Raw genomic sequence first — 13,643 nt, 5'->3', positions numbered from 1 at the left:
TGCACCAAGAGTATTCCCTACTGACAGGCCATCCAAATAAAACGAAAAAGCTCTACCAAAGAGGCGACTACAAGAACTTCGCGGTTACCTTAAAAATCGGGGCTACAGAAGAAAAGACATAAGCCTTAAACACTTGCTGATGAGAGGTTTTTTTCCTCTAAGTCAGGCTCTTCGTCAGTGGGCTCTTGCAAGATGTGTGGAAACAAACGATGTCTGACTTGCAAGCACTGGTGATCCGATGGATAAAATCTGTCGTAGAGTTGTCACTGGTTCAGACTTACTTATAGTATAATTATAACTTGGTGATACAAGGCTGAAAACACATTCTGTATACATAATTCGTCAGGAACTGCTTGCCCTTAATTTGTTTAACGAGGTTCGTGACGTTTTTTCCTTAGTTGTCTGTGTTATATTCTTGCTATTTAATTTTTCAATGTCAATGTTGTTCAATCAATTACTATCTTCCTCAATATTGACACAGATGGACGACTTCACACGAAAATCTATGATAAACGGGACGATTTCAACTTCCCAATTATCAATTTCCTATTTCTCAGCAGTAACATACCCTCTGTCCCTTCGTATGGTGTTTACATATCTCAATTGATACGTTATTCTCGTGCTTGTTCACACTATACGGACTTCATATACAGGAGTGTGCTCCTTACGCAGAAACTGCTCCAACAAAGTTATGAGGAGGACAGATTAAAAATGACACTCCGTAAATTTTACGGACACCATCACCAATTGGTTGATCCATACGATGTGTTTTTGTCAAAACTAACTAAGGACATTTTTACCACGTGTTAGATTGTGGTTTGTCATTACGTCGTCTGATCTTTTAATTACCGAACGTGACTTATTCCCGATTGTGACTGTTTTGCTGAGTGTAACCGCATTGCTATAAGACGTGTCACGGTACCTTTCTATCCCAAATTCATGTATTTAATTTTGATGTTATATTTGTTGTTCTCGTCGGATTTTGTCAAATGTCTTAACGTATTTTCTGTTATATTCGTGTGTTATGGTATAGATAATTAATCACCTCCTTCATTTATTAGATTTTAGTTTGGTTCAACGAAATTTATACGATATATTTGGTTTACAGTTTGATTCAGAAGAAACACCGACATAGCTAGATAATACAATTAATTATCTAATTACTACCACAATTTGATATTAATAAGTATTGTAATTTTCATTGTTATTAATAAATGTAATGGCAGTATTACAAATCTATCTTGAATCAATCCTAATCCTATCTTATTTTTGGGAAATACTTTTACAAATTCATATGTGACGTCACTTTGTGTGTTTTTTTAGAATTTCAAATGTGACGTCACTTTGTGCGTTGAGGCTTTAGCTAACTCGGCTGTGTATTTTTATATGTTGGATTAAGTTGTTTTATGTAATGTTTCCGTTTTTATTCTGTAGTTAGTCCCCACTTTGGTTTTATCATGTATATCTATTATATAGTCATTTTATAATATTTACTCTTTGCAAAATTATAAATTATTCTTAATAATAAGGATGTTCTTGTCCCAGGAAGAAAATCCTGGCCGTGTTAGGCGCAACTTTTTGGAAGTTTTGGTCCTCGGTGCTCTTCAGCTTTGTACTTGTTTTGGCTTTCAAACTTTTTTTATCTGAGCGTCACTGGTTAGTCTTGTGTGGACGAGACGCACGTCTGGCGTATTGAATTGTAAGCCTAGTACCTTCTGCTAGCTATTATTCGTGTGTTTCTTTGTCCTATATGTTCTCCCATTTATTTGTATTGTGGTCCTGTCATGTGATGTTGTCGTTTTGGTGTTGTGTTTGACGTTGCAATAAAAGTGGGAGGTTTGGCATGCCACAAAACCAGGTTCAACCCACCATTTTTTTCTTAAAATGTCCTGTACCAAGTCAGGAAAATGGCCATTGTTATATTATAGTTCGTTTCTGTGTGTGTTACATTTTAATGTTGTGTTTTTGTTGTGTCGTTGTTCTCCTCTTACATTTCATGCGTTTCCCTCAGTTTTAGTTTGTAACCCGGATTTGTTTTTATCTCTATCGATTTATGAGTTTCGAACAGCGGTATACTACTGTTGCCTTTGTTTGTCTATGTAATGTTCAGAAATACTGTTTTCATTTCAAATTTTCATTTTTGATCATATACTAGGTTAGATAAAACAAGGTACCGACGGTTAAAAATGGTTATGCCTTTATGTTAGACAAGTGACATGGCAATCTGCAAATGTATAATTCCTAACCGCTATTATATGTTTCGTAAATAGATATAAACAAGAATAACACAACAAGGGAGATAAGTGGCGCAGCAAAATCTTACTGATCCTTCCGGAACATCCAAGTTCATCCCGATTTTGTAGGGGTTGTTGTTGCCTAATCTTAGTTTTCTGTCTAGGAAAAGCTGTTGTTTTTATTCTTCCATAGGCGACAATACTAACATTTGTTTTTTATTTAACACTTTTTATAATAAAAAAAAATGAAAAACAACACGTTATCAATTTCATGCGTTCGAAGCGATTTTCTGGATTTACCTTCATCAGGAGCGCTCAAAGCCGAATATTTGAAACCCAAGGATGTCTAAAAACTGAAACAATTGAAGAGCTATATGACCAAAGGAACTTATAAAAATTGCCAAATCCATCTGAGGTCAACTTTGCCTGAGGGAGTTGAAACCTTAGTTTCTTTATAATTTCAAAATTTATAAACGGACAATTTTATAATAAAAACATAGACAAAACAGTTGTGTGTGATATTGTTAGTTTATTATTTTTAGAAAATTAAGTCGAATGGTATCATGACCACCTTCGAACGAAGCTTGCTTATGGTATCTATGTACACCGTCTTTTAACATCAAATCTATGAAAATTTGAAGCCTTTTCGAATAATTGTCACGAAAATATTTTAATTTGTTTCAAAATCTATATTGTAAATATACACACTGCAGTTATTCATAAATACATCAAAAAAAAAATACTCTACCCTTACATCCAATCACTGCCCTCCTAAGTTGACTTCCTTCATCTGCCTTGGGTACACGAAAGGTCAACCTTAAGCCGTGAAAATGTAATACTACTTTTTCCCTGTAATGTTATGCTGATGTTTCTTTTCTATCGACTTTTTGTTTTTTGATTGCCCTCTAATTATCGTGTCTCCTTTTTTATGAGTGTAGGGGTACAACTGCATAAAGTGTAATAATTGACAGTGTTCCAAGCATAAAAGTTAGTTAATAGATGATGCTCAAATTATAAAAAAATGGATTATTTCGTTTTTCCATCAATTTTTGCTTTACTGGTATCCTTAAAGGGCAATTTTAATTCAATGAAAATGACATTGATATATTGAAAATGACGTTATATATTGGAAATGACATTGATATATAGAAAATGACATTGATATATTGATGTGCGTTTTGAAAGGATCGTTGCACGTTGCATCCTGCTCAAAAAGTTTTGCATGCTGTAAAATTCTATTTCATCAATCGTAGCAATTATATGTATTTAATACTTATTTCTAAATCTAGACTGTTCATCTTTGACCATCAAACTCAAACTAAATTTTTAGTAACTACTTTTAAATTACTTTGAATATTACATATAGAACAATTGTAAACGGAAACTGTCGGAAACAGTTCCTTAAAAACATTCGAAACGTGAATATTTACGAAGTATCTGACAAAGGTGAACTGAAGCCTCCATTTAGAAAAAAAACTAATCAAAGATACCACGGTTATGATGGTCTACGACAGACGCAAATAAAGTCTCATCATTGACGCTCGAATCAAAAAAGTTTATTGCATAAATCAGACAGTGATGATTTGAGATTTGAGTGTGAATGGCAAAACAGGTAAATACGCCACAATTATCTTGCGTACTCAGATGTAACCGTCTGCTCAAAATTATGAAAGGTACCAGACAATTTATTAGAAGTAAACTGATTAGGTTTATACGTATTACTTTATATGACTTTTGTATAGTAAAAACACTAATTGCACTATATAACTACTAATTATACCACAGCATCGATACTACTGCAAGTTGACGTTCATCCCGGAGTTTAACTTACCAATCTTCATTTAAGCGCAGACATGTTGGATCAAGACGTACGTGCATATAGAGTGTACAGCGTGTGTATTTGCTCTTTTTGACAGAAAACACAACATTCATGCTTTTATTTACTAATTTTCTAAATGGTACACATTATTGTATCATTCTCGAAATGGAAAACAAGTACAAAGTGCACAATTTAAATGCTTCTACTGTTAATTATTTATAATACCGTGCGTTCTTTAGATATAAAAATAAAATTTAACTAGCTTTGAAAGAATTAATAATGGTAATGAATGTGTTAGTAATTACATTTGATTTTTTTTTAGATTTGTACGTACAGGCTCTTCGTATATTTCAACTTATGTCTTGTCTAAAATTTTATTTTTAGAACGAATGCATGATACTCTTTAAATCGTGGTTCAATTAGAAAATAGAAGACAAAATGTTTTCGTACGGTCTTTTCCGTACTTGCAATATATTGGACAGTAAAAAGCTACATGTATTTGGACCTAACTTAATACAATTTGCATTCACTTTATGAAATAGGAACCATTAGATTCAATATCTAAATATACATATTTGTTGTACTAATTTATTTACCAGAACGCTATGTTTTTGGAAAGAACTCAAATTAGTTTGTCCGATGTTCTACTGACTGACTCAGCATTCGGACTAGATCTTGAAATTTATCTAGAATAATACATTATAGATTGATAAATTAGAAACCTTTTTGATAACCACTTTACTTGATAAAAACCCATGCTTGGCAGCAGAACCGTATTCTTGAATTTATGATTATGCACCGATCACTCATTTTTTCTAAGAGTGTGTGTTTTTTTAATTTTATTTTTTTGTTTTTTTTTTTGGTGGTGGGGAGGGGGGGTGGCATTGGATTTTTTTGTCTCATGAACATATTCAGGTACAATAATTTGTTAATCTCAGTGTCGTACTCCTTTTGTTCCTGATTTTAAATTTAAATTTGAATTTGAGGACTGCTAAAAAAAATGTGGATCGGCCCGAAACATAAATACTTTTAATCAAATCGGGCACACTACCATTTATGAATACACATACACTGGCACAATAACGTATCCGCCAATATAATTGTTTGTTTGAATTATAATCAATGTTTTTTGGCCTTAGATAATTGACCAATCCATTGAATGAGTACCAATGCATGATGAAGAATTGCGTACTTTACACGTGTTTTTTTTTCAATGACCTGTGACTCGAATTTTATCATCAGACTTTTTCTTCTTTTGTGTCTACGTATGATGCATAAGTTGTATGTCCAGATTAGAAAAATAAATCGAGAGATGATCAACTGTAACACCTGATAATTTGTAAGTTATTCTGTCAAAATAAACCTGTAACAGTGTAATATTAGTATGAGGCTTTCGTTTAAATATTCTAATACAAAGCTATTGTAAACACATATTTAATTCTTGGATAGATATGGAAATACAGATTCCAAAAATGGTTCGTACATTTCTAAATTAAATTGTTGTGATCTAACAGCGGTATTTTACAGGGCGGGTATATTTCCTTTGACGGATATGTAATATTTAGCATACTTATGCTCCCGTCAATACATGTATCAGTGTTTTCTTACAAATGAAGCACTTTTTTTTACCTGGGCGATTGGTGAAGTTGAAGTTGTCCCTTCGTAAATACTACGGACGCCTACCGAATTAGACTAATCACCGGGTTTGTACTTACATGAGCAACACGACGGGTGCCACATGGATGGGCTTAGTTAGTGCCCAACTGAATGTTCTCTAAAGGAAAAACTCCATCGAATTCCGTGATTACAATGCTAGCGTTAAATGACCTGCTTACCCTTCCGGAACACCTATGATGACCCCAGTGTTTGGCGGGGTTCATGTTTCTCAGTCTTTAGTTATCTTCAGAGTTTTTCTATCAAGAACTTATTTTTTCATTTTAATGCTTCTACAGCTTTTGCCCTGAAGAATACATGATTATTAACTTTGCATTTCCCATGATTTCAGAGTTATATGAAATTATTAGATTTTTAAATTTAAAGTTGACCTATTGATGACCCCATTTAAAAATACGATTTCTGCGTTTCCGAAAACAAGTTAAACATATAGAAATATCATATGGCATATTTAATATCACATTCGTATCAACCCGAGACACCAATATAATCCCAAGAGCTTTGCGTTAAAAGTAAATATATTTTTTGTCTCATGAACATATTCAGGTACAATAATTTGTTAATCTCAGTCTCGTACTCCTTTTGTTCCTGATTTTAAATTTAAATTTGAATTTGAGGACTGCTAAAAAAAATGTGGATCGGCCCGAAACATAAATACTTTTAATCAAATCTTTCCAAAAATATAGCGTTCTGGTAAATAAATTAGTACAACAAATATGTATATTTAGATATTGAATCTAATGGTTCCTATTTCATAAAGTGAATGCAAATTGTATTAAGTTAGGTCCAAATACATGTAGCTTTTTACTGTCCAATATATTGCAAGTACGAAAAAGACCGTACGAAAACATTTTGTCTTCTATTTTCTAATTGAACCACGATTTAAAGAGTATCATGCATTCATTCTAAAAATAAAATTTTAGACAAGACATAAGTTGAAATATACGAAGAGCCTGTACGTACAAATCTAAAAAAAATCAAATGTAATTACTAACACATTCATTACCATTATTAATTCTTTCAAAGCTAGTTAAATTTTATTTTTATATCTAAAGAACGCACGGTATTATAAATAATTAACAGTAGAAGCATTTAAATTGTGCACTTTGTACTTGTTTTCCATTTCGAGAATGATACAATAATGTGTACCATTTAAAAAATTAGTAAATAAAAGCATGAATGTTGTGTTTTCTGTCAAAAAGAGCAAATACACGTGACGTCATACAGGTTAAGGGTATAATAAAGCTTTTGTAACCGTGACTGATATCGATATCATCAAGGATGTTTGATACAGCACGATTGTCATTGATTGCATTATAAATACAATTTACATGTATTTACTACTAAGTATATAATAAATACTGTTTATACTAGAATTTTTAGATATTCTTCCGTATGTGTATTCGACTAAATAATTTTGTTTCATTTATATTCATTAATGACAATTGGGGGCATAGATCACTGTAGGCTGTTTGATTTATGTTATTAGTAGTACGTTTGAGTCATGGTTCATCGGGACGTTCATACTGTATTTGTCCTGATATCATGTCTTCCTAATAAGATTCTATATAAAACTGTGTTCCCCTTTGACAGCCATCTAATCGGCATAGAAATCTTACAATTAGTTCAGGATCAACCTCGTATCATTCATTTAAGATTTGGTTAAAATATTTGATACGGTTTATAAGAAGAGGTTATATTTATAAATTTGGAAAATATTTCTTTTAAATAATTACTGATATCCGTTACAAGCAAACGTAACATCAGTTTAATTTCCGAATGTAAAGACTTTTATTCTAGCCAAAACTGTTTGTGCATCTTTACGTTCAATAGGGGAAAAAATTGTCGTTGAGGAGCTACAACTAAAAAAAGAAAATACTTATTTTATCGTATTCAATATATTTACTTTTAACGTATGATACACAATTTCATCCATTACCTTTACAAAGCACCTCCAAGACTGGAAGTCGAAAAGAGAGAAATAAGTATTCGCACCGCCTTTTCATGAAAAGAACTGTATCTTTATTTGAAATCATACAGTAAAATTTTTTAGTTTATATTCATGTAGCTAAGTCTGGTTGAAAGTTCTTAAAACTGTGTTTTCAAATAATCTTATAAATAATTAAGAGAAATGTACCCAGCAAATAGGATATACTTTTTCTTTTTAAATATATATGTTCATGATAAACTAAATTAATAAAAACATTTGTTTGTTTACATAAACAAAAATGATCACCAACCTAGTTATATTCCATGAAGGTTGTTGGTACTTTGGCGATTTTAGAAAGATCATTGAATAAGCAGTACAGTTGTAGGCATTCTAATGTATTTCGTTTCTGAAAAAAATGTCTTTTATATGCAAATCTTCCTCATAAGTAGTGTTTATATAATTTACAATGGTTTCATTCACTAGGGACTGGATGGCTGAAATACCTATGTTGATTTGAAGCAGTCTGAAAAGTGAAAGAAAAACGGTAAAAATTCATATAGCTAATTCATACACCGCCATTTTACTAAAATCGGTAAAAGGATATATTATCAGCGTCAATTTATATCTGTTTGAAATGTTTTCAGAATGCTGTCAGCAGCTATCATTTTCCTGACTTAACGTTACCTACACTCTATCAACTGAAAATTGATTGAACAAATTCTCAGAAAAGCATGTTTAACTAGGTTGTACAGAAAAGTGACTTAGAGAACCTAATATAAGCCTCCATAGAAAATGAGAAAAAAAATGTTTATTTTTATTCTGTATTTGTGTTTATTTTCTTTTTTCAACTTCAAATATTTCATTGCACTTATAGTTGTGAAAAATGTCCCTTACCGCTACAACAATGACGCTAAGGTTCCTCCATGTGTTGTTAATTGCTAATGAAACCAGGGGATTTAATTAGCAAAATGATCACACATTTATATTCTGTGTTAGTTGCATTTTACAAAGTATTTCTACGAGCACACATATATACATACATATTTGTTGACACTTAAACGGACAAAGGAAAGAAAAACCCGATTTTTGTCCGTCTTATGTTTTGATATTTAATTCGAGTTTCTAAACCGAAGGTAGAATTAATCGAACAAGGATGGTTGCCCACATGGTTTGAAAAATAATTTCATGAAATGGTAAGCAGTAATGGCATTTATTATGATTGTCTTTTCAATAATATCTCATTATTCTAAGAATTCGTACACGAAAGAAATGTGTAAATTTGTAAACACAATATTCATATTCATATTAATTTCATTTTTCTAAGTTCGGAATAAAACAGTTGTTTCCCATTCGTTTGATGTGTTTGAGCTTTTGATTTTGCCATTTGATAAGGGTTTTGAAATTTCCTTGGAGTTCGGTATTTTTGTTATTTTACTTTTTTCAATAGGATATATTGGGCTCTAGTTACTTTGTTTGGTGTGTAATTTGTATATTTTGTTTATTTTATAGTTATTATGGTTATTGCTGTTTTTTTTTGTTTTTGTTTTTTTTTTGCCACAGACAATTAAGTATTTCATGAAACTGTTGTATAAATAAAAGTGAATGGATGAAGAAATTCCACACGAACGATTCATTTACCTTTATAACGCCTATCATGAAAAATGGTAATTGGATTATATGATATTCATTCAATGCCAAATTTTATCAATTATAAATAATTTTGGCATATTTGATTAAAAGCTGAAGATACGCTTTAAAATATTGCTGAAAGATGACTATTCAAATTATGCAATTTCGTTGATATCTGACAAAAACTTACTTCCAGTATATCTTATAAACATATATAAAATATCACTCAGATAAGATTAGGAAATTTCAGGGCCTGACTCGTCATGATTTTTTCTTAGTCTCATATCTACTTCCCCAACTTCATTTCGCTGTATTACCTGAGAGTAGGAGTACTGCAAATTGCTGTAAAATGTATGAAGAAAAAAAAAATAATTATGAAATCAAAATGGAACATAACAGTAAGCGATTAACTGAAAAATGATTAAAATGTATCTAAAGCTCAAAGTACACAATTCACCAAAAATTTATTATATACTTTTTCTTTTTCTGAGTGGCAGTCTTCAACCAACAGCTGTGGCTACCTAAGCTAGCTTCCTGTAATATTGGGTACCTTAGCTAGCTTACTGTAGTATTGAGTGTATTTGACCCTGCTTTTTCTTTTACGACATTTTGTCTAAACAGGCAAATTATGAGGTTTGTGTACGCGTTAAACAGGTTAAATCCCACATTTAGTGTGTGTACCAAAGTCAGGTTATCAAGATTTTTGTGTTGTTTGTTGTTGTTTCTGATGAATCGGATGTTGGTGCACGTGGTTGGTGTGGTCTGTTGTATTTAATCTATTTTTTTTAATTTCTGTTAACCTTTCTGTGGATTAAAAAACACTGAATAGAACAAAAGCTGCCATATCTGAATACCTCTAATTATGCTGATTTGTTCATATTCATACTTGACATATTATATGTTCTTTTTACGATATGAAAGAAATTGTTTTGCCTCACATGGATTGTTTTTTTTTTTTTTTTTAAATAATTCAAGGTAGGCACTGAATAAAGGATATTTCTTACCTATTTATGTTTTGAGATTTATTCTTGCAAATCAGGTAACAATCGACTGTCTTTTTAATCACGTTAATCGTAGCCTCTACCATATAGCCATTGAATAACTATTTAGAAAAAAGGTGAGTTAGCAAAACTTAGTTTTAGAAAAAGTTCAAGTAATGTACTAAAGAGTTTTTAAACAATATTATTTCACAGGAAGGAATAGAATTAAAGAAATAGCCTTTCATTCGTAAACTGTCTTTAGTCTGGGAGAATGAGATCAATTTACTTATTTTAATAGTTGTTTATTTATTTTGTTTTGCTTTAAGCTAGCTTTCAGTGTCTATGGTTATGTTTTTTTAAGCTTAGTACCAATCGATTGATTTAAGCAATGAACAACTGTTTTTTTAACCGTTTATTCTTATGTTATGCTGTGACTCCAGTGGCACAGGTAAGAGATGTCAAAGCGCTCATAATCATGTTTAAATCCGCTCCATTCTTTACGTGCCCGTTCCAAGTCAGGAGACTATAATTTAGTGCTTGTCGGGGTTTCAAGTCTGTCGTATTTGTTTTTCGTAAACTAAATTGTTACAAATTATACAAATATCTAAAAACGGATAAAGTAGAATTTATTTAATGGTATTGTATGAAATTCATATACAATAACGATAAAAGACGCTTGTAAACACCATAACAAGTGGTCAACAGTGGGGATGCCTGATGGGACCCGTGATGCGGCATGGGTTCGATTTTCATGCCATGTTATGTTTAAATTGAAATGATTAAATTCTATTGCATTAATTACTACACAAATATGGAATTTTGTTTTTAGATCCAATTTCCGTTTGCATAAGAGAACATAGTTTAACCCCGCCGCATTTTTGCGCCTGTCCCAAGTCAGGAGCCTCTGACCTTTGTTAGTCTTGTATGTTTTTTTAATTCTAGTTCATTTATATGTTTTGGAGTTTAGTGTGACGTCCATTTTCACTGAACAAGTACAAGTATTTAGGGGCCAGCTGAGGACCATCTCCGGGTGCGGGATTTTCTCGCTGTGTTGAAGACCCATTGGTGGCCTTCGGCTGTTGTCTGCTCTTTGGTCGGGTTGTTGTCTTTTTGACATATTCCTAATTTCCATTCTCAATTTTATAGTGTCTTTTGTTGGGTATTTCACGTGTTATCCAACATGTAGCCAGCCCTTCCCGTTTAAAAAACATGGCGACCTACAGTACACGGAAATGGCCTTGTAATTTTGCAGCTAAACGTGCGTTTTCTAATATTAAAAGACGCATCAAGTTGAACGAATTATTTTCTTTGTACTATTCTATGTTTGCAGAGCAAGTTTCAACTTCTTTTGTTGGAAAGTTAGTCAGATATTGATCTAATTTCGCCCCGTTCATTTTTTAAATGTCTACCAATCAGAGCAGAGCTGCTAATTTTCAGCTATAGGGTGAGTAAATCAGAACCTCACGATCAGCGATATGTTAATGGGATACCGCGAGACACGAAGCCTAGTTCGTTATACATCCTTGATAGGACTTAGTCTAGTATATAAGCATGCATTGGTTCAATAATTTCCTTGACATTATGAAGACCATATGACTTTAAACCCTCACCCGCATAAGTTGTATCAAATCATCTTGCTGGAATCTACATGTGACTTTTTTTCATATTCAGTGCTGTCGAACTTTCTCAACTGTCTGTTTTCCTTTCATCATAGCATCACGTAAAAGTGACTTTGAGAGATAGATATCAGAATTAGGAAATTTTTGCATTGAAGTCATAATCACAAATCTAGAACTGAATTAAACATCTTTAGATTATTATGAGTTTTTGTATAGAAATTTCGACTTTAAATATAAGGAGATGAAAGTCATCAAAGTCCTTTTTTTCAAAATTGTAGATTTTTCGTTTGAAATTCGAAACTTACCTCAAATTGCAATTACATTATCCAAAATCACAAGATAATGTATAAATTATAATTTACAGCAGATAAAAGAAAAACAAATGAACTCCATGATATGTTTCCATAAATCGTATTTCTAACAGCACCACGGAAATTTATATTCGACTATTATATAAATAAATCAAAGTTTAAAAACGAAACAAAATGAAAAATAATCTCAATATCGCATTGTTTTTCTTCTTCTTTATATACTAATGTGAAAAAGCTAGAACGGAAACATGATGTGCATATTACATTTGGTGCATTAAATCAGAAATAATAATAATCGATGTCGCATCGAAATAGAATATTCACCTAATTAATTGCATCAATTGTCAAAACAATTTATACAATTTTACTACTAAAAATTGCATTTGGTTGGTTTTCAGTACTACGCAGATGTTTAATTTGATACAGTATGCATGATTTTTAAGATGAATGTTTTTCTCTCTCTCGACATTTTAGGTTTTCTTTTTATTATGTAACATTTTTGAAAATAGCAATGATTAAGCTTAACAGCTCTTTGTCATTGATTTTTTTTCAAGATAAGGAAGTTAAGACAACCCAACTCCTTCCACCCACTTATATGCTTTGTTTTATGCCTTAACACAAAGAGACACAACTTAACTCATACACAAAAAGAAATGTGTAGTATGCATCAATCAGGCAGCGACTCAAGAAGACCGTAAAGTACAATCTATTTTCATCGTCGGAAAATAATTAACAAATGTACGAACTTTAGAAATAGTTAGACAGCGAGGCTCGTTGAGTACAATTAAACATTATATTATTCGGCAAATGACATGTTTTGATTTTATCCTGCAATTTAGATATAAGTTATTTTTATTCTCAATCGTTGTCCTAGATATTTAAAGATATCAACATTGCTTAAACACCGTTCTCGAAGACGCCCACAAAATAAGATGTGACATAAACAGTATTTTCAACATTACCGTTTGGCCAGGATAACAGGAAACTTTATTTGACCAAGTACAAATAAAGAAACATTTTATGTGTATACATATTACCTGTACAATAGTTAGTTGATTTGTATACCTTTTACTTGTACAATAGTTTTCTGATTGGTTGGTTTATGAAAGGCATTCTACTGTTTTTTAACAAATATATATATAATTCGTATGACTGTGTGTGTGTATGTAAACATATTATTGTATAAAAGAAATTATTGATATGCTTTTATTTATACCTTTTATCATACGTATCATTGTTTACAATTAACAGAAATTAATTCATTTCATATATATGCACACATATTGCCATTGCTGGATTGGGATACTTGTGAGATTATGAATAGAAGACGATTTGGAATTTGAACGTCATTGAGACTGCCACCTAATAACACTATAAAACCAGAAAAGACATTTTAGGTTCAGTTATATATATTAAGTTTAAATAAATATATTTTAAAGCAATGGTA

The sequence above is a fragment of the Mytilus californianus genome, unplaced genomic scaffold, assembly GCF_021869535.1.
Source record: "Mytilus californianus isolate M0D057914Y unplaced genomic scaffold, xbMytCali1.0.p SCAF_5, whole genome shotgun sequence".
Taxonomy (NCBI): domain Eukaryota; kingdom Metazoa; phylum Mollusca; class Bivalvia; order Mytilida; family Mytilidae; genus Mytilus; species Mytilus californianus.
Note: the sequence above shows the minus strand (reverse complement) of the source record.